Raw genomic sequence first — 22,938 nt, 5'->3', positions numbered from 1 at the left:
TTAAAGAAAAAGTCAAAATTTCAGACTCATTTAAATCATGAGTTATCCCAACCTGAACTGTTCTCTTCTCCCTTGTTCTTTCTTTAAATGGAAGACTGTTCTCCTTATATACTTGACAGAACATTAAACACAGTATAGGAATGAGGAACCTTTGCCTAAAGACTCTTTTGACAGTTTTACTCATAAGTAGTTATTTTATTGACCCAGAATAGGACATAAAGCCAAATATTTTCAACCCCCCAACATATTGGTTTCAACTTTTATAGTGAATATTTATTCTTTTTACAGCTGCTTTAAGCTTACTACACTCAGAGAATTGTATTAGACTTAGACCCAATTATCAATACACACATAAACAAACAAACAAATAAACTTTTAAAAATAAAAATTCAGTTAAGAAAATTCTTGTCTTGTAAGCAAGCATGAGGTCATAATTTCAATCTTTAAAACAGCTAACTGTGCTAGTCCAGGTTTTTAATCCTGGTACCCTGAAAGCAGAGACAAATAAATCCCTGGGGTTCATCAGTCATCCAGTCTAGCCAAGTAGGCTTACTTGGTGAATTTCTAGGCAGCAAGAGTAACTGTTACTTTGAAAACGATGGATATCACCTATGGAATTTTGACACCAATCTAGACCTCTGCCTTCTACTCATGTGCATATATAAGCACATGCACATGTACACAAATGATATTGTGTATCACACACCCACAAAACAAAAGGATTAGACATAAAAATAGGCATTTTAAAAACAACATAATGGAAAAAATATTTAATAAAGACAGAAATTGTTCATAAAAAATCAAGGGTTCAAAAATCGTGCTAGCCTGATTGAATAGCTCCAACTCTGTCTACATGCAGGTGCTTCTAGAAGAAGGCGTAAACACACATATTAAAGGTACTAAGTATACAAACTATTCAAAAACTTCTAGAAGTGTCTGGAAAAACAAAATATACTAACTAGCATTAATAGAATACATATTTCAGTGAACATGTTTAATAAGTATTGAAACATACAAGTTGTAATTCTGCCATATGAAACACAAAAGGACACAAAATATGTGGCTGGGCACTGAGGAGTTGTGGGCCATCTTGAAGTCATATTATGAAAACATTAGAGGTATCACCAAGGTATAAAAAGAGTGGGAATACCAAACAAATATTAGCAGAAAGAATAACTAATTTTGTGAAGTTAATTAAGTACAAATATATAAAAGACAAGGACTCAAATACCCTCGAAACAAGATTAAGAAGCAACTAGAGGAGCTATGTGTGGCAAGGACCTTCCCCTAATGAATAAAGATTTCACGGGACCAATCGCAGATCGAGGAGTAAGTGGGACTTCCAGATTGGAGAGGGGCGTGGTAAACTGAGAAGGAGAAAAGGGATTGGCGGCTTTTTGGACAGAGAGCTTGGGGTAGGAGACGTAACAAACTAGATCAGATGTGCCACCAGAGGATTTAATTTAGTATAGCTTATTAATTAGGATGCTAGTTGTTGCCCTCAGCGATTATGTTACCTGTTGATTCTGAACTAAGATTATGTGGTGTTTTCCTTCATGCAGTGACTCAACTGAATTCCAGAGAAAAATATGGGATAGCCCAGCCAGCCACGGAATTTGCATGTGTGGGGCTGGCTTTGTAGTGACCCGCCAATGGGAGCAGGGAGTTGGGTGGAGAGATTTTGGGGGTTCCAAGCCAGAGAGTCTGATGAGATGAGATCACCCTGCTGATGCCATGTGGCCTGTCAGTGCCCGGAGTAGTGTGGGATGGTGTCCCTGTTGTCTTTAGTATTTTCAGCAACAGCTGTGAATCATGGAAAAGGCAACTACAATGAAAAAGACAGCAAGGCTATTGTTGAAATAAGTTTAAGTCAAAAGAGAGGACAGAAATAATACCTTTAAAGTATTTTTAAAAATAAAATTAAAAGCAACAATGACATGGAAGTCTGGAAGTCTCTGACAACCAAAATCTCAATCTCAGCAAAAACTATACTTTTAGTAAAACTAAAGTTTTATTTTTCAGATACACAAAAATGGAATGGATTCATGACCAGCATTTCTTTACAGCAGGATATGATATAAAACATCCAACATCCAGCATGATGAGAACTCAAGGAAACTAAGAATGACACTAATATATATTGTTAGAAAATGAAGGGGACTGACTATGATATTAGTGAAAATGTATAGGTGATAGTTCTTAGAGTTTAAAGTTTAAAAGATCTGTCATTTAAAGCAAAACTACTAATTCATTGCAGAGTTTGAAGAAGTATAAAACTTACTAAGATACTATAGTGAACAAAACAGTTTGGTAGTCAATTAAAGACACATAGATAGACCAAAATAGAATATCCACAAGCAAATTCACCCAGGCACAGTCTAGTGATTCTTGATAAAATTACAACACAAAATCTCTAAACCTACAATCAATCGGGATATGCTTAACAAGATTTAAACCTTAAGTATATCTGTATCTTCTTCCAGAGATATTACTAAACATGCTAAGAAGGAAAGGGAAAATCTAATAGAGATTCAACCTTAGACAAAGAACTCAGACAGCTAAGGAGTAGATGAAATAGTTTCCCCCAGAAAAGAGCTTGCAAGTGACATCATATGAACTCTTTGTTGTATCTGTACATTTAGGAATAATTATATACATATAGATGATAGATAGATAGATAGATAGATAGATAGATAGATAGATAGATAGATAGATAGATAGATGAGAGAGGATATAAGATATATAGATATATAAATGTGTAGACATATATATAGATATTGTAACACACTATATGTGTGTACATATACATACAGAGAGATATAGTGTTCGTGTGTTTAATAACAATTAAAGTAATAAAGGCTATGAATTTGAGAGAGAAAGGAAATGAATCGGGAGGCTTCAGGGTGGAAAGTGAAGAAAGTAAATGATCTAGTTACATTTTAATTTAAAAATTAAAAACAATACTTTTTAAAAGAAAAGAATGAGCATGGCAGTCTCACTTCTATGAATATGATTCTATCCTAGGTTCCCGAACTACCTATGCTCTGCTTCCTGCCTTCCCAGTCAGTGTCAGGGGTGGGCTCCCTTTCATGTCATGGGTCTTAAGCTCCATAGGTCATTCATTGACAGCTCCCACAATTTCTGTGACACCTTTACCACAGCACATTTTTGTGGTAGGACAAATTGTATATTGAAGGTCTTGAGTCTAGGTTGATGTTCTAACTCTTCCCCTGGAAGCCTTTTCTTATTACAGGAGGTGGACAGTTCAGGTTCCACAACTCCCCTTACTAGAAGTCTTAGCTAGGTTCATCCTCAGATCCCTGGGAGTTTCAATAACACTAAGTTTCTACTTCACCCCCGAAATGCCCCTAATTCTCTCTAGTCTCTCCCAGTGCTCTTTCCCTATCATAATCGTCATCAAAGAGGCTCCATCCAGCACAGAATCAACTAACCTGGGATCTCAGGGGCTCATACAAACTGAACTGACAAGAGTGTGCCTATATAGACTGAGGTAAGCCCTCTGCATACATGTCATACTTACATGGCTTGGTCTTCCTGTGGGACTCCTAACAATGGAGGCAGGTGCTATAGCTATCCCTTTGTCCTGCTTTTGGGACCCTTTTCTTCTCCCAGGATCCTGTCATTCAGCCTTAATATGAAGGGCTATGCCTAGTCTTATTGCATCCTGATATTCCCGAGAGGCCTGCAATACCATGATGGCTATGACATAAATACACAAGTTATAATTCTTCAGCCCCATTACAGCCTTACATGACCAATTGTAATATATATATATATATGTATATATATATATATATATCATTGACTAATGTAGAGTCATGCCACCATGACAGTGATTTCACCATAAAATGAGATCCAGTTTGTGTATCAATAGAAGTCAGATCGATGGTTGTCTGAGATAAAGGAGAATATGAACAACATAGCTGGTAGGAGATAGTATATACATGTGTCAAAATTTACCAATGTATACTTTTTCAATATGCCATTTCCTTGTGCACACACTATATACACTTTATTGAAAACAAAGATACAGAAAAAGAGCTCAAATGCTTTACAAACCTAAGCACTACAAAATTAGAAGAATTTTAAAGATTCATAAGAATCACATATGATGGGAGTGAGTTTCGGGTCTGAGGTGACTGCACATGGACGGTGCCCTGCTTGGTGCCTGTGAGGTCATGGAAGCTTATTTTAGCTAGGCTCCAGATGGGTATTCCACTCAGACAAAGCAATAACTGCCCCTGTAATGGAGTCTATGTTTGAACAAATTGAGTGTAGGTAGAGCAAATATAACAAAGAAATGTAGTGATCAAAAATATAAGTATTGTCCTGCCCATCATGCTTCTGTGACATTGTGAACCTCAATTTCTAGGACACACAGCTGCCATTGAGACAGAAATATAATCTCAGATGGTTTGATAAGACACACTCAGCCCATAGAAAGAGGCGGATGTGCATGGGGTGTTCACATGAATTCTACCAGTAAAGACTATTTCAGCCCACGATCACCTCTGCCTTCACATTATTTATACACCAGACTTCTTTTGAAGGGGAAAAAGAGTGGGAGGTTGGGGAAAAACATTGAACCCAGCTTGGGCTATGTGATGGATGACGGTGCTGAGAGACCCAAGTGTGCTCCAGTGCTGAATGTGCGATGTAGCATTTCAGGACGGGAGATCTGTTTGTGGCTCATTGGTCTTCTCTGCAAATAAGGGAGTGGGCAAAAGACTGAGTCAGGGACAACCCAACTTACAGATGGCTCCAGTTCTGCTTTTCAGTTACCAGAAAGCACATTCCAAATATTCATTTTTGCTAATAAATTGCATTAGTGCACCAATGTCATGAAATATCAGGTTGCTTATAACAGGTACAATAATTCTGGCAAGCAATAGTAAAACAGAGCTTCACGACAACAGAAGTGCGAATCCTTTCCATTGTACAAAATCCCTGTCATCCACAGGCCTCGCTCTAGAGAATCATGCTACAATTTAGTTTGCGATGCAGTGAGATCACCTGAATTGGTCAGAGTTCTCTGAAATGTATATTTTACAAGTGCTGATTGAGCCCTCGTGACTGGACTCAGAAGAGAGTGGTTTTTATCTCTGACTCCAAAATAGAAACCACTTCCAACCGACATTTTTATTAATAAATAAATAGAGATTATGTGCAAGAATGAAAGGAAAGTTTGAAGTTGCAGTTTTGTCTTTTTTTAACAAGCCATTATTATAAAGGATATCAAAGAGCTTTTCAGAGCATACGAGATCTCCTAAAAGTATTTTTTTTTTTTTGAGAGAAATTTTCCTGGCTCTCAAAAATGTCAGATTTGGATTTGTATGTACATAATGGTAGACATAGCAGTTTATCCCATGGGAAAACAGGTCTAAAATACATGCCAACAATTACTGAAGTCGGAACCAATCTCAATGTTACTGCCTACAAGTCCTTGTACACAGGCAAACGCACATTGAAAATGATTCAGAAGACAAACATTTGACAAGGATGGCTAATGCAAACTGGAAGCTAATTGCTAATGTTTGTTTCCAGCCAATTTTTACAAATTGAAATTCTTTTTCAGCCAAGAGCGTGTGTTTTAAAATAAGCCGAATTATCAATATTTATAAGTGAATAATGATTAGAATTAATCTAACACACTTAAACTTCTTCTCTGCTAATTTTTGCCCCATTTTCAATATACAGAATTTATACTCTTCCCTAACCACTAGAAGAGACAGAAAACAATATCCTCAGCTCAAAAAAGAGGGCTTATATCTAGTGAATCAGTGTTAATGTTACATGGTCCAAAACCAAAATGCAAAAATTCACATTTGTTTTAAGGCACCCTGTCATTTCTATCCGTTGTAAGCTCAATTCTGTCATTTATCTGTCAATATCATGTGTAATTTCAAAATTCCCATTTTCAGTAGAAGTCCTAGGTAGGATAGCTGCAGATAAACTCCATGCTTTAAAAGAAAAAAACAAAAAACAAACAAACAAACAAACAAACAAAAAAGTGTGTAGGGAAAGGCTATCAGAAAAGGGGACAATAACATATGTAAATACTAATGCACCATTAATTCCTCTTTATGTGGTGTCTTAAGTTAGATTTTAAGGGATGAATATAAAAATTTTATGCCCAGTACCATTCCTCCTTTACATTTTACTAAAGGTCTTCAAAAACCCAACTATTCTGGATTGTTTTCTGTTGTTATGATAAATAAAGTGAGCAAAAGTAACTTGGGAAGGGCAAGCATTGTTTCATCTTAGTCTGTCACTAGGAAACATCAGGGCAGGAGCTCAAGTTGTGAACCTGAAGACAGGAACTGAGTCAGAGACAAAGCAGGACTGATGTTTACTGGGTCTTTCCCTCTGGCTTCCTTAACCTGCATCTTTATACAACCCAGGACTACCTGCCAAGGCGGGCACCACCTATAGTTTCTGGCTCTTTGAGTATCAATTATTAATCAAGAAAATGACCTATAAGCTATCGCTGGAGCTGTTTTTCTCAACTGAGGCTGTTTTCAGATTACCCTATCTGTGGCAAGCTGAGAACAAAACGAACCTATCATCTACTCGAAAGACGAACAATATAATCATGAACTTGACACTCGAAGCTAATTTGTTGGAGATTATGGTTACATCCCTATACCGATGTTCAAATATCCGTCCTGCGATTACAAAACCAGCGATTTCCATCTTGTATCTAATTTCTAATAAACTTTACCGCTTGATTCTATGTCCCAACACAATTTTTTTCTTTTACCCTTTTAAAGTCTAACGCTAAAGTTAAAAACAAGGTTTCTCTGGTTTGAGAAGATCAGGTAAAAATCGGTTACGTACACCTTCCAGCTGTCAGAACGATTAACTGGTAAACGTTCCAGCGACGGTGAAGTTGGGGCATTGCAGGCTTGAGCCTAACGGTAATTTATTTGGAAGCTACGTTCACGCATTCATAGCCATTCATTGCCCACCTTTACTTCTGACCCAATATCCTTATAATTAACACGCAAAATCTTTTGGAACGTACTAATAAACCACTGCTTTCCACCAAGCACAACACTAAGGATACTGTGCCCATCTCTGTTCTGTAATTTCCCAACTTTGCGGTTAAATGTCTGCTTGATGCTTCCACCAGTGTACTTGAAATGTGTCTTGATTCACGATTTTCTCCGTTCCGTTACTATAAAAACTTCACGAGATGTGGGAATTTGTAATTGGGGCTAGCCTACACCTCCCAAATAAATTACTGGCCATGATCATAAATATTTGGCTCCGGGTTGGGGGTGGGATATTTCTTACCTTTTCGGAGGGACTAAAGCGTTTTTGTGCAGATGGATAAATAAGTATGTTACTTGCAAAATGAAATCAAAACCCTGTATTTCCTTTGCTGTCTTTGGACGCTGTGTATGCTGAGAATGTGTGCGTGCGTGTTTCCATAAGTAGGTATGTACTTGTGGGGTGCATACGCATGTGTGTGCCTGTGTACAGGTCCATAGTACACATCAGGTATCTTTCTTGATTGTTCTCTAATTTGTTGACACATTGTCATTTGCTGAATCTGGAGCTCGCAAACTCAAGCCTGTCTGACCAGGAGACGGCCTCCTTCTGGGTACCCAATATTCAAAGTGGTGGCCATGCTTATCCAATTTTATTTTTTTTATTTATTTATTTATTTATTTATTTATTTATTTATTTATTTACATTTCAAATGTTATCCCCTTTCCCAGTTTCCCCTCCGGAGACTCCCTATCGTTTTCCCCCTCCGCCTGCTTCTACGAGAGTGCTCTCCCCCATCCTCCCACCCACTCCCACCTCCCTGCCCTGGCATTCCCCTACACTAGGGCATCAAGCCTCCACAGGACTCAGGGCGTCTCCTTCCACTGATGCTTGACAAGGCCATCCTCTGCTACATATGTGGCTGGAGCCATGGGTCCTTCCATGGGTACTCTTTGGTTGGTGGGGTGATTTAGTTCCTGAGAGTTCTGGCGTGGGGGTGGGGTGGGGAGGTGTCTGGTTGGTTGATGTTGTTCTTCCTACAGGGTTGCAAACCCCTTCAGCTCCTCCAGTTCTTTCTCTAACTCCTCCATTGGGGAGCCCATTCTTACCCAGTGGTTGGCTGCGAGCATTTGCCTCTGAGTTCTGGGAACTGAATTCCAGTTCCGTTTGCAAAGAAAGTTCATTATCCACTATGTCTTCCCAAGCCAAAAATACTAGAATATATTCTTCTGTGAAGTTTGCTCAGTGTTAAAGAGCAGAGCTATTTTGAAAGTTAAATGGAGACAATGGTAGAAAAGACTCCCATTGCCAAGTCCTTCACGGCACACCCTAAATGTGAATGCAAAGTGCTCTGTTTTAAAATCAATCAAGGTGATGCAAAGCTTAAACTGCGATTGATTTTGGCTAATTTGCAAGTAGAAAGGTTTAGAACTTGAATAATTTCTTTCCCACTTTAGCTGGTTCACCAACCTATTCAATGACTTGCCTAATTATTAGTCTTGCTTGTTTGCTTATTTACTTTAGATCATTCCTGACTGAGATAACTTTTGATTTATTTCAACTGTCCTTGGCTAGGTGAAAAAAACAAAACAAAACAACAAAACAAAAAACAAAAAAACATACAAACTTAATCAGGAGGGAGGTGAGAGCTTTTTTAATTTAATTTTTATTTTTTTGTTGTTGTTGTTTTTGTTTTGTTTGAGAGAGTAAGTAAAAAGCAAAACCCCAAGCATAAAACTCGAATTTTTAAATTGTTCATTTTTTAGAATTCTGCTAAAACAAGCATGCGCACATGTACACACACACACACACACACACACACACAAACACACACACACACACACACACACATACACACACACACACGCATGCGCACACACAGACAAACCAGGAGTACATTTTGGCTTCCTTTTAGCGATTTGACAGGAAAACAAGAATAAAAAGGAAGAAGACTGCAATCCCATTAGGCTGAGATTAGAAGGGTGAAAAATCGCTCTTTTTGTTGGCAGTCCTGTTCAGAAAGCCTCAAGACCTGCTGCCTTCCTAGGAATAGCATGCACTGTTCTTTTGAAGAGCATTTGTTAACGGTTTTTAAAAATGTAAAGTCAACATATTGTCTGAACCATAAGGAAGCAGCGTTTCAAAATTATTAAGACTTCCTTTCATTGATTTCCCAAAAACTGTTCTACAAGAGCAGAGGCAAGGACACTCTCAATGCTAATAAAAATAATCATGATAAATACCCCACATATCCCAACAATGTGTACTACATCCATCTTGTCAATACCTGTATGTGCCAATGAGTCAAATATAAAATGTTTAGATAGAGCCATGTATAAACACACATCCACGCCAACACAAACATTTGCAAATTTGAATTTTTGTATCAGGAAGATGAGAACTCAATAAAACTTTTTTTTTTTTTAGCAAAATAAGTGGTTGAAAATGTCTGCTGTTTTCAGAAATACCTAATTAATCGGGTATCTCTTTTCTCCAAATTGTACATTATGCAAAGTAATTGGCCTACTTTCCTTTGATAAAATTATTGGTTTATCTGAATACAGTTAATTTAAAATCTGCTAGTAGTTGGGGAGTTTCCACCTTACTTTTCAACTTAATGAGGTTTACTGAATATTCATATAAGTATTAAAATATTGTGCGGAATTATACTTAGTGCTGTTGTAACCAAAGTTCTAGCTGCATTTAAATGTGTTTTTTTTTTCCTTATAGAAATTTCAAAACCTGGTGCATTGTTCGAAATTTCCATGCTGAAAGACAGTCTGTCAAACTGAAATAGCAACACAATACAAGCCATTTTGTGACTCAGTTCTTGATTGCAGACAGCTGAGACTCAATAGCTAAGGGGGGAATTGAGGACACCATCCAGACGTCTGTAATAATCCCCCTGGCTTTTTTTTCCCTTGCTAACTTGAAAGCTGCATCAGTGTGTCTGCCTATTTCTTGGCCCTATAATTAAGCAGGACAGCAGCACTCATATACATTTTACTCACTCACAGAAAGAAAAAAGAAACCTACTAAGGAATATATCCACTGCGCTCTCTGATTCCAGGACTTTACTTTGATGACTCCTAGGACTCTGTAGCTGATAACCATAACAATGAAGATATCCTGGATCATGGAACTTCTTTAGTGTAACCATGTAACCAGAGATCACCAGAAACACCAGAACCTTCTACACACACACACACACACACACACACACACACACACACACACGCACACACACACACACCAGGCACATTGGCACACACACGTTCATAAATGATGCAGAAGCAACTCCCTGAGATGACTCAACTGATTGTACCTTAATATAGATGGCCCATTACTACAGCACTAGGCTTTTTACTGAGAGAAAAGCAGCAAAACCAATGGCATATTCTGCAACACAGCAGAATACAGATCAGGCAAAGGAATAACAATAATCCTCGGTCTTAAAAACAGAACAAAACAAAAAACAGTTATAAGCAAATACAAGAATGCATCCCAAAACTCCATAGAGATGCTAGCACATGAAATCTTGTCTGAAATCAACTTCACCTATTTAATTACACCAATTACCATGTACTTGTATTCATATTCATCAGTTTTCAGATAGGTCCTCACAGCCCAACATTGATTTGCAAGTCTAACTCTAGGCCTTAGAGCTGGCAATTAAGTAGTCCTTCTTAGCATTCAGGCCAATGGTTTTGTTTCTCTGTCCATGTGGGCCTCAGCGCCCAAGGCAATCTGTAACTTTGAGAAAATTTGTTGAATGCTAACCTCCAAACCTTGGGAAGGAGCATAGATAGAAAGGTTACTTCACGGTGATGTCATGTTCAAACACAGTCTTCTCTAAGACTCCTCCCAAATCTTTTGGTGGTAAATCTTTCAATGTTTCAGACTTTCTTATGTTGCCCAACCTTCCATTCTGTGCCTTAGTAGAAATTAAACCTTTGACTCAACCCTGACTCTAATCCCAGTTTTCTACATAAACTGTCAGACCCTATAAGGCTTAGAGGTCTTAAAGGATGGAGCCAATCCTTCATAATCAATATAGGAGCCAAACCTTCTATCTGTTAGCACTAAGAAAGGGAGAGTAAAATAGTTGGCCTGCTTAGATTTGAAATGCTGTATAAAAATAGGGAGAAACTGTCACAATTGCTACTGCCACGACCCCTGCCCTGTTGAGATGGGTCTCTATGTAGCTCTGACTGTTGTGGAAGTCTCCGTAGATCAGGATGGCTTCAAACTAACTGAGATATTGAACACTGGGATTAAAGTCTTGCGTCACTATGGGAATATACCCTTCCCATATAAAAAATCCCATGAAAGGGGGAAAGAGGTGACGGGAGAACTTTACCAAGGTAAAGCTAGGTTTTTTGGGATTTATTCTTCCTCCCTTTCTTAAATTGTATTCAATTAATGCTTTGTTTTGTTTTTGTTTTTGTTTTTTTATGGAAAGAATGAGACCTAGTAGTACCTCAGCCCTGTCTGAATGAATATAAGATATTTGGCATTTGTCCCTTCAAAAGGAATTAATCCAAATGGGTCTATTAGTCATCCTCAAGGGAAAACATGTATTTCAGAACCTCTGAGAAAAATTGGTATGCCTGAAAACAGGCTAAGGAGATAGAAGAAATAATAGCATTTTAAATAAGCTATATGCTTATAACCCACCACCCTAGTCAGCTGCCTGCCTGCTAAGGCTCACAGCATGCCTAGATGCTGCATGTGTTCTCACTTAGAAAGTATACCTTTGTTGGTGGTGATCTACGCTTTGTTTGTTTTTTTCTCTTTCTCTTTTCCTGTTTGGACAACAACTTAAGCCTTAAGTCTGATCCTCCTGAGACTCTGGTCAATCTTATTCTTCCTGAAGAAAAAACACATGGCCACATAAGATTCCCATTGATGAATGTGTCCACTTCATTCATCTCTAATCCCCAAAATGTAAATTTATATCTTTTCTCTTACTCATCTCCTTCACAAGCTACCAAGACCTTTCCGTACCTGCCCTGTTGATTCTCTACCAAACTCCAATAAGTTTGTCTTCAAGTTTTTTTCAAGTTTGTCTATTTTTAAATTCTTTTATATAAAATACTAAAGGCCCACAAAAGGAATCATGTTTATTTGAGAAACAAGATCATGCTTCTTATATCCTCAATTGTGACATCTGAAAAACATCCACTGATTGTTAAATACTTTCAACTTTTCCTACAATCAGCACTGTGCCATTTTGTCATTTGTCAAACGTGCTAATCAGGTTCAAGAAGAGATGGAGACTTTTCAGAAACACTGGCAGCAGATTCATTTAATCCCATTTCTGAAAAGGAATAGCAAGTGCATCCCCCATATTATGAAGCATGTGAGCTCACATTAGGGCTCCAGCAACTTGAAATAGTATTAGCCAAATATATAAGCACTCTAACCATTCATGTGGAAAAGGACTTAGCAAATCCCTGGCATTTTTCTTGCCATCTACTGAATGAGGTCTTCGACTGACAGATAGAAATAAAGAACTATGTCTACCCTTATGTCTCAAAATCATTGCAAACCCCCAAAATATATAGAATGAGAAACTCATCTGCGGAAAAGGGTACAATTCTACTTACACGATGACGTCAGGATGGCAAACTACTTTGCTTCGGTCATCTTTACTGCTTCAGGTCCATTGCTAACATCCTAACACTATTTTTCCATTTATTAATTATTAATTTATTTATTCACTTTCCACCCCAGTTGCAGCCCCCCTTCTCCCAGTGCCCCCAAACATTGTCCCTCTCCCATTCGTCCTTTCTCTTCTTCTCTGAGAAGAGAAAGGGTTGTTCTGGGTATTCACGCTGGCACATCAAGTTACCATAGGACTAGATGCGTCTTCTTAAATCAACAGTCAGAGAAAGAGTAGGAGGCAAAGTCCAGCATATCTTTTTCCGTATATATCTGCATATATGTATATGAAAAAGTCAGATACTAGAAAAAATTAGACACAGTAAATAGCTAAGTTAACATACTGATAAACGATATGAAGAAATAGGAAGGTAAGTGAAGAGACAATGTACAACAATTTTAATATTCTCCTGGATATCTGACAACCAAGCCTTGTCTTGCATGAAATGAGACCTACAGATATAGAGACGGGTATTTCAGATTAAAAAAAAAAAAACCTGTTCTGCAAGAAAGAAGTCCCAGAGACATGTGGGTTATACATAAAAAGCTTCACCAGAGGTGGCTCTCATGTCTAATTCCACTCAGATCTCATAATACTTACACTCCAAATAATTGCTCTAATCACATATTTTAAAATTAAAAAACCTCATGTTTTAAAATGTTTCACTTCTTCATTTCCAGTACCGTTCTACCAATTTCATTTTTCATAGCCCCTTGCCTCATGTCTCAAATCCAGTTCACCTCTGTAAAAGTCTTCTTTTGAAAACAGTGATGGCCAACAGCAAGGCACCTTCTCTCCAGGCCAAGGCAACTCTTGAGTAAAAGTGCCTTTGGAGTGCCCCTGCCAGGCTGTTTCAGTCCTCTGACAGGCCTCTTTGCTGAGGTGCCTTCTAGATGTCAGCCTGCCTAGACTGTCACTGTAACCCTGTCAAAGGACCCCTCTGCAATATGACTCCAAATTTCAGTTTGTCATATAAGGCACCTACCCATGATTTGGAAAGCAGATAGGAAGTTTAGCCTCTTCTTCTAAGGCCAGTGTACTAAGCCATGAGAATAAACAGAAAAGTGTCCAGAGGTATCAGGTTGCTAGATCTTCCTGTTCAAAACAGAATGCTCTCTCCCAAATACCAGTTTGGTGTGCTCTCAGCCTCCTCTTAGTATGTGATCAGATTTCGGCAGCACACAATGATCAGACAGAGGAATTGAATTACACTGATCTCTATGCAAGTTTGCTTGATAGACTCACAGAAGTCCTAAGGACCGGACTTCCTCTTGTCAGGACATTGCTTCCCAAATGACTTCTATGATATGATCTCACTGCTTCAATAAATCTCATTCCACACTGCTCTGCGGATGCTGTTACTGAGCTCATGCCCACAATCCCTCCTTAAATGGTTTTTACATCAGCATGTATTGTTTCACCATAACTAAAAATGTTCAGCACATTATCTTAGTTTGACTTCTTTTATTCCTTTTGAGTTTAACTCTGGATATCAGTAGATATTTTTAGGGACTGCAAGTCCAATTCCTCATGTTTGTTCCACTCCTACACAAGTAATTCTAACACTAATAATCGACCACTGTATTATACCATAGTATATAATATAATTACAGCTTTTTATAAGGCAGGAGGCCTTAGTTCAACCATTGAGAGAAGCTCTTCCAACTATACTTTACGAAAAGTAAAATAGTTCAGTCTGAAGGTAAGTTCCTGCCTCAGAGGCCCCACTAAGACTGCACAGTTTTCAGCTCATGGTAGTTTTCCTTATCCACTAAATCCCTGGCTCTGAGCTCAACTTGAACAGCAGTATCTTAATTCCCACAAGGCAGCATTTCTAGTTTGCTATCCTATGACTTTTTTTTTTAAATTTTATCATCCAGGATCCAAACGGACACACTGAATTATATGCATGTATGAATTTGCTTTTTAGCTTTTTAGATATCCAACTAGTGTTTTATTTAACACTCTAGTTAACAATCACAGAAGTTTAATTTTTGTTTACTTCTATTTTTTCCAGTGAGGACTGTTATTCTTAGTGGGCCACTCTTTTATTTTTTTCCTCAATCTTTATTAAATTGGGTATTTCTTACCGCTTATTTACATTTCAATTGTTATTCCCTTTCCCAGTTTCCAGGCCAACATCCCCCTCACCCCTCCCCCTCCACTTCTATATGAGTGTTCCCCTCCCCATCCTCCCCCCCTTACCACCCTCCCCCCCAACAATCCCATTCACTAGGGGTCCAGCCTTGGCAGGGCCAAGGGCTTCCCCTTCCTTAGCGGGACACTCTTAAGAACAAAACATTAAAAATTTTTGTGTGGTGTAACAGCAGACGTATCTGTGTATGTTGTATGTATGTCTTCATGAGTCTCCAGTGCATTTAATATTGGTGCTATATTGATTAATGATCGTATTTCTGTCCATGCATCCATGTAGTCTGCATACTTATATAATGTCTTCCATACATGTTAGAACCTTTTTTCCTAATTTAAGGACAAGCAATATTTAGTGAATATCTTAGTTAGGGTTTTATTGCTGTGAACAGACACCATGACCAAGGCAACTCATAAAAACAACATTTAATCTGGGCTGGCTTATAGGTTCGGAGGTTCAATCCATTTTCAAGGCAGGAGCATGGCAGCATTCAGGCAGGCATGGTTAGGAAGAGCTGAGAGTTCATGTTCATCTGAGGGCTGCTAGCAGCAGAATACGCACTTTCAGGTAGCTAGGACTTGGATATTAGAGCCCACACCCACAGTGACTCACCTATACCAACAAGGTCACATCTACTCAAACAAGGCCATACCTCCCAATAGTGCCAATCCCTGGCCCAAGCATATACAAACTATCACAGTGAAGTGACCACAACGTAGAGATTTGGGTTATTAAAAACTAACTTGATGTGATTGTGGAGGCAGATATTATAGGAACCAGCTTTTCAGGGAATGGCCAGAAATATCTTCTTGAGAAATGTCTGTTTGTAAGATATGAAAAATCAGGTCATTCTTAGAAAAGTAAGAAAAGAGTAAGGATAAAATGAGTGAGATGGTAAAAGAAAGGAATACCAAAAAAATTAGTTGAAAGAGGAATATTTCAGGCATGGCTGACAAGACAGAGGCAGTGGTGACCACAACTGTCACTGTACCACAGTGACAGTAAGGAATTCCTGGAGGCCACAAGGATAAGAGAGTCTGAATTGTTTTATTTCCTTATTTTCTGAGATCAGGTTAGATTGACAACAGATTAAGAATGCAAAATACATGGCACCTGAAGCATTTCAAAAGGTAGCATAGAAAGTGTAAGAAGAGCACAGGAAAGTAGCTTGGTGGAGAGCAGCAGAAAAACATGGAAGACAGAAAAACTGACCTTCAAAACAGTAGAATCCAAAGGCCTTCACTTCCATTTGTTGCTATTCGGGGACTGAGGATGAAGGCCAGAGAGGGTGAATCACCTATTGCTTTTGGGTATTTCTGTCTGGATAACTAGTAACTGACAAGATGAAGAACCTTAATAAAGGGGGAAAATAAATAGAAGGGAAAATTGGAAAAATGATTTCAAGGCATAGGAGAGCTCTCTAAGAAGTCTAAGGGGAAATCTGGCCCACCGTACTTATTTGGTAGCACTCAAATGTTGATGGTTTTTAAATGTATTTCATAGATGCCACTGATTTCCAGCCTCACTCTCAGACACCTCCAATGTATATGGAATAAGAAAAGAAGACATTTTAAAAACTGAAGTGGTAATAATTAGGAGGGTATTCTAGCAGGACAGGAATGGTCCTGGAGGAAAAAAATGGATTTGTTTTTCTTTTCATCTGACACACTCAGACAAATCTAAATGAAGTGTGTTTTTCAAGAGAAGAAAATTGGCTTCTCTAGTCAAAGAAAAATTTGAATGTTCGGACTTTATTTTGTAGTAATTTCTGTTTGCATACGGACTCAGCAATTTCAAGGGGTTCCTTTTTAGAGGGGCAATGTAAGAGGCATCAGAACACAGTGCCCGTAGATTGAGAAGGGAACCCAACTCATAAATGAGTTAACAAGTGACTGGCGTGCCTCACTCTGAATGAGGAAGGTGGATCATGTGATTATACAGAGGTCCTAGGAAGACAGGAAATGTCCCCAGACACGAATGTCTGTTTGCATCAACCCTTCATTTGCCTGCTACACTTCCTGGTCGTACTTCCTGGAATAGTAATGTTAACTAGGATTTCATCCACCTCTGCAAACTTCCTTTCCTTGGAATTGTGGCTCCAGGTACCAGCAACCTCACCAGTTATTTTCTGTGTTCTGTGCTAGTAGGTTGATCTAAAAGCTGCTCTTTTCACAGCTTCTTAGATTGGTCTTTGTAACATTGGTGGCACCTCTCCTGTGATGGATTCCTCCAACATTTCATGATCCTTTGGTTACTGCCACTACTATCATTAAAAAAAAAAAAAAAAAAAAAAAAAAAAAAAAAAAAAAAAAAAAAAAAAACCTTTGGTCCCCTCTTTCCTCCCCCCAAATCTGAATAAATGACCCTCAACACATCACAAGACCTTCTGTTTGGAACCTGAAAGATTAGATTGGCATTGATAAGCACTGCGTTTCAATCACGGCGCTTAGAAGGCAGGCATCTGAACGTTATCATCCCAATGTCCTTTGCATGAGGATGAGCTTTATCGCTACCTCATCACACTGACCCGGATACCTGGAACTCTGTGTTTCTACTTCATCTATTGTTCACGAATCACTCTTCCTCTCCTCAGAATGCTCAGTGGGTTCGGAAATAACTAGATACGTCCAAGGGCAGCACGAAATTAGCTGTCATTATTCTCACTAAGCCCCTACACATCTCTGCTCCTGCGCATGAAAGACATATGCCAGCTTTTCTCTCCCCCTGTTATCTGCCCCCTAAAATGAACTTTGGAAATCTACTTTTAATAAAACCAAGAGCAAACATCGCTTGAAAAAGAGCAGTGCAAAACGTGCGATGTATTTCTGAGCATCTCATCATAGCACAAAGTAATCATCAAAGGGAAAAGCAGTCAAGGTTAAACGCGGCACTGAACAGTGATTCATTTGGTAAACAAGAGTAGGTGTAATTATCACAAAAGCAAACTTTGCTAAGGGGATAACTGTCAACGCTCTCACAGTAAAAGGTCTCTTTACCATTTTAATCCGACAGCCTGAGAGTTCCCCAGTGAAAACAACTCTCAATAAAATCGCAAATGTAACTATGGTGTTCTGTTAAACTTTCATTTCAGTCATAGCTACCAAAACAAGCTTAATATTTACAATTCAAATGACCCTGGTAGGTTGGCTGATAAGGCTGAAATGCAGAATACATATATATCTTTCAACTCCGCATTTTTATGTATTGGGCAGTACTTGCTATCAGTATCAATACTTTAAAACACTTTTGTTTACTTGTTATGAGAGCCCATCCCGTGCAAAAAACTATAAAGTTTAGGTTGCAGCCCTGCATTCAGAAACTTAAAAAAAAAAGTATCTGCTCAGGCAACCCCAGGTGACTTGGAGCTGCATGTTGTAAGAAAACTTTCCTTCCAATGTATGCACCACTCTTGAGCAGACTTCATGAATTTTCATAATATCTCATTTGAAAAAAAAGAAGGTTAAATTTAAAAAGCAAGGAACCTGTTTATAAAGCAAAGAGGACAGCGGTAAGTCTCAACTCTAGCGGTGGATGTTAGACTTTCAGAAGGCTATCCTTGCATATTCTAGGGAAACCGTCAGGGATGCCCCTTCAACTGTCTCTAAGGGAAGGTCATATTTAGTCTCTAACCTCTGTGCTACACGTGCCACTAGTAGTATGTGGTTGCTAAACATTTGAAATATGATTAGAATGACTAAATTAAAATAGAATCAGCCGTTGTTTGCAACCTTAAGAAATTTATATTTAAATATCCATGCTTAATCGTGGCGAGCAGCTGTGTTAGACAGATTAAGGCTGAGCCTGTAGCTTGGTGCAGAGCATTCCCCTGCACTGTTAAACAGCCTAGCCAAGTCAGAAGGTAATCAGACTCAAGTGTCCCTAATCTCTGTTTCTCTCTTTCTGCCTCTCTGTCTCCCTGTCTGTCTCTGTCTGTCTGTCTCTGTCTCTGTCTGTCTTTGTCTGTCTCTGTCTCTCTGTCCGTCTCTGTCTCTGTCTGCATATCTTTGTCTCTGCTCTCTCTCTCTCTCTCTCTCTCTCTCTCTCTCTCCACACACACACACACACACACACACACACACACACACACACACACCTCGCTCTCTCCTCTTGCTCTCTCTCTCACTCTCTTCCTCTCCCCTTGTCCCTGGTTAAACTGAAACAGATAGAGAATGAGAGCTGAACGCTGCCTCTTTGAAACAGGGGCAATAGCGTGTGTTTTATTTCCATAGCCTCTTGCACCTGGCTTTATAGAGAGTAGGCATAAAGCAATCTGCTGGTGCTAAATTTACTTGCCTTTAAAAAAGTGCCGGATATAGGCAAGAAAAGCTTAGGATTTGGTTTCCCAAAACTGTCCTACTCGAACTTTTGTACATGGAAGCAAGCAGAGCAAGCCTTTCCCATAACTGATGGGGTCTCCTTCCAGCAGGACTCATAGAGTTAGCTAATATGAATCCAATTTACACATGCGCCACCTGTTAACTGCCCTCTACTCAGAGAGCAAGAAAGTATGAATCAATCAGCACTGAGCAGCTCAGCACCGCTGCAGTCCATGTAATGAAAAGCAGTCCTATCTTCACGAGAAGCCATTTACCTCAGCCTCGAAAAGGAGCCCGGTGAGGTCGATTCACTTTTTGAAATGGAAAAAATAATGGAAAATATTATTGATTTTACTTTACAGGTGACTATTTCGATGTGTTAGTGTAAGTTTTTCATGATTAAAAGCAAAATGGAACATAGTGGGCAGGTTCAAAACAGGCCATTATGCTAGAATGACCTTCAATTATCATTTTTTATCATAAAGTTATTTGTTTTCAAAAGTTCTATGCAGCTTCCTTTTAAAGATTTCTCAATTACACTCAGCTTTCACTGCGGTATCATGGTTTTTCTTAATTTGTGTTATTTGTATTAAGTTTATTTACTTGTAGAAAAGCAAGCAAATGAGTTTGTGAACAAATGAGTACTATTTCCCTAGACTAAGCCTTCCCCTTCCTCCTGTTTTCATAAATAAAAATACTCTTACAGATTTACAGAAATGAATGTTACGTCCATCAGTCAAAAGCGCCTGTAGGACGAACCACAAGGGAACTACAATAGAAATCTTTGCTATCCATGTCAAATTCAATCCACTTCTTAAGAGGCCAAAAGGTCTTTTGACAGGGGCTCAAAATTGTTTCATCTCCTTAAGCTGTCCTCTTTGAAAAGAAGAGTTTTGATGCTCAGGAAAGCAGCATTTATATCTATTGTTCCAGTCCCTAAGGAAGGTAATTTCTTTGAACTGAAGAATCAGTGATCTTACCCAGGTGGTTTACACAAAGTCAACTTAGTGGCTTCTGGGTAACCTTACTGTTGTTTCAGAAATTCGTCTTTTATGTCAAATGACATTGTTTTACCGTCTCACTTTCTGCGTTTCATCAACCCAGTTCTTCCAAACTTGGAAGGACAGCTGATCATTAGCTGGAAATTTCCCTCAACACTCGGTCTTCTGTCATACTCCATAAACAACAGGCTTTTAAAGAAAGATATTATTAAAAACTAACTTGTCTCCAAGCACCAGGGATAAAAATAGAACTAACCTGGAGTTGCTGAGCAATCATTTAATTAATAAAATATGGAGGGAAATTCCTAGCTCTGTTTAAATGCCACTCTGTTGCTGGTGGCAGTAGCAATGGGGTTCACACTGTTACATTTGAAGGTGATCTAAATTGCAGTAGCAATTATTGATATTTTGAGAGTCTGTAGTCTGTAATGCCATATTTTTCACTCAATAGGCTTAAAAATCAGCCTATTATCTACTCTTCAGAACTTTCAAATGTAACCTCTTTAGAACCTTCAAATACATGATGTAACTCTAAGATATTACCCTTTAGATCTTGGTTCTAGCCAAACAGAGAATATATACACACCAAGATTTGGGTGATTCTAAGCTTCTGCTTAGCACAGTTTCTAAGAAGAACTAACCCTGCTGAGCTTTCCAAATCCCTAAGGCCCAATTATATTTCTTTACCTCTGCATTGCCTTTCAGGCGTTTCTACCACTCTTGGTAAACACAGATAACATTAGGGTCATCAATGATGGGAATTTTCAAAACAGGGGCCATGAAACATTCAATTAATTATGTTTTAGTGATCATCATTATTGCTTACCTGAAAAGGTTAATGCTGGTCACCTAGTCCATTAGTTGAAAGGTCAAAGGCTGATACAAAACTCTGAGACACTTGCTGAAGTTTAATCTTGACTTTTTTAAAATATGTTCAAAATTTTCAACTATTTTAAGACAGCTGTCATATCTGCCTCTAGAGTTTTCCCTCCTCTAAGCTAAGTATCTCTTGCTTTCTTCGGCTGCTTTTTAAGTATGATTCTCCCACCCCCACATCCATCTGATCTCAGTCACTCTCAGAGCGAACAGTCTTCAAAAGCATTAGCTCGTAAAGGCAGGTACATCACACCTGATTCACCTTAGGCATACAGTCACGTTGACGTTCACGAGTCTTTGTGTATGTGCTTCTGTGCTAACATTTATCTCATCCTTATCTATTAGGCACTTTTAATGGAACTGTACTTTGGTAGTCTTTCTCTGCCACTTTGCCTCTCTGTTACTGTGATAAAATCCTATCCAAGAGCAACTCAAGGAAGGGTTTATGAGGCTTTCATTCAGTCACCTTGGGAAGTCAAGGCAGGAACCTGGAGGCAGGAAACTGAAGCAGAGACCACAGAGAAGTACTTTTCTGGTTTTCTCAGTTTTTATATTGCCCAAGCCCACTTGCCTAAAGATGTCACAGTGGACTGGGCATGTGCCACATCAGTTATTATACCAGAAAGTGTCCCACAAACATTGCCACAGGCAGCCTAATTGAAGTAGTCACCCATCTGAGATTCCTTCTTTACAGGCTTTGTCTAGATTTGTGCCAAGTTCTTAAAAATTAGACAGCCAATTGAAATATCTATGGATTCAGTGTGCTGCTGTCTTTCTTTGCCTTGATTTGAATAAATAGTCACAGGAAAATATTCAAATTATGATATCTAACAAATACTGGTATGAACAAAACCAGAAAAAGATGTGAGAGAAAAGTTATCAAAGGATACAAATATTTTTCACTTACACTTTTCCTCCTCCCAGATTATTAACAAAGATTTATAGACTAAATAAATAAAATTATATGTAAATATAAATATAAATTAGAATTATGTATAGGCATGTTTAAGTCAGAAGTTTTGCCAATTATAAAAACAATAATTAAATATCATTTTAGTTGATTTACTCTTCCCTAGCAAAACTATAGTTTTATAGTTAGGAAAAACATGCACACAATTATTTAAGTAAAACAATACTGACTAAAAGGGCACCTGAAAAATCTAAATTTAGGTTGCAAGTATGTCTGACAAGTAGACTTTGCCATTTTGGAATTTACTGGTTGTCTCTATTAAAATCATTGAAGACAATATTTTTGCAAGATGTCAAAATTTAAAAGGGTGGAATGTATATTATTTCATCTAACAAAACAATCACATATATCACAAATAAGACATTCATTAAAAATTTATATGAGAAGTCAATGAATTAATATATTTACTGATTTAATATTATAAGAACCTCATAATCATTTTAATTGAAACAAAATTTTAAAGTGTTGAAATAAAAATACACATAAAGTAAAATGGCAGATTACGTATCATAAATATCTGCACATTAGAAATTTGAACTTAACTTTACATATACTAATGTCTTTGTCAGTACATAAGGCTTTAGATAAAACTTAAAATGGAATGTTCATTTATCTAAAAATGTATGTTTCATTCCTCTTTCTCTTAGTAAAATATCAACCATAACTTTTGATTTATATATCCCTAGTGCAGAATTGTACAAGATGGTAAGGTGTTACTAAAATTTCACTGTATAAATATTCCTAACTCTCAAATGGAAACATGGCCCATGAAGAACAGATCCAAATTTTATAAATTAGCATATGTTTGTGGGAAGTACATGGTATTTTGTCAAACAGCAACACTTTCTTTGAAAAGCCAATGATAGTTGCTTTTCCTAGTCATTTAAAATCTGCTCTATTCAAGTTGATATAATTTATGCAATGTTATTTGCAATATCCAGCTG

General features: G+C 38.1%; 1 long non-coding RNA gene across 6 annotated transcripts in view; it reads right to left on the bottom strand.

Annotated features, from left to right (window-relative positions):
- Positions 1 to 22,938, bottom strand: part of LOC102550021 (uncharacterized) — a 133,722-nt gene that overhangs the window by 7,157 nt on the left and 103,627 nt on the right. The window contains exon 1 of one of the 6 annotated variants that reach the window (XR_015632890.1): positions 20,975 to 21,220. The exons of 3 other annotated variants lie outside the window; for them this stretch is intronic. This is a non-coding gene — a long non-coding RNA (uncharacterized LOC102550021). Of the gene's footprint in view, positions 1 to 6,858; positions 7,000 to 7,317; positions 7,508 to 20,974; positions 21,221 to 22,938 lie in introns of those variants that run through there. 2 more of the 6 variants (XR_015632889.1, XR_015632885.1) reach the window with 2 other exon arrangements.

Source organism: Rattus norvegicus, chromosome 11, assembly GCF_021556685.1.
Source record: "Rattus norvegicus strain SHRSP/BbbUtx chromosome 11, alternate assembly SHRSP_T2T, whole genome shotgun sequence".
Taxonomy (NCBI): domain Eukaryota; kingdom Metazoa; phylum Chordata; class Mammalia; order Rodentia; family Muridae; genus Rattus; species Rattus norvegicus.
The sequence above is the reverse complement of the archived record's forward strand: the minus strand, read 5'-3'. Positions and strand labels throughout refer to the sequence as shown.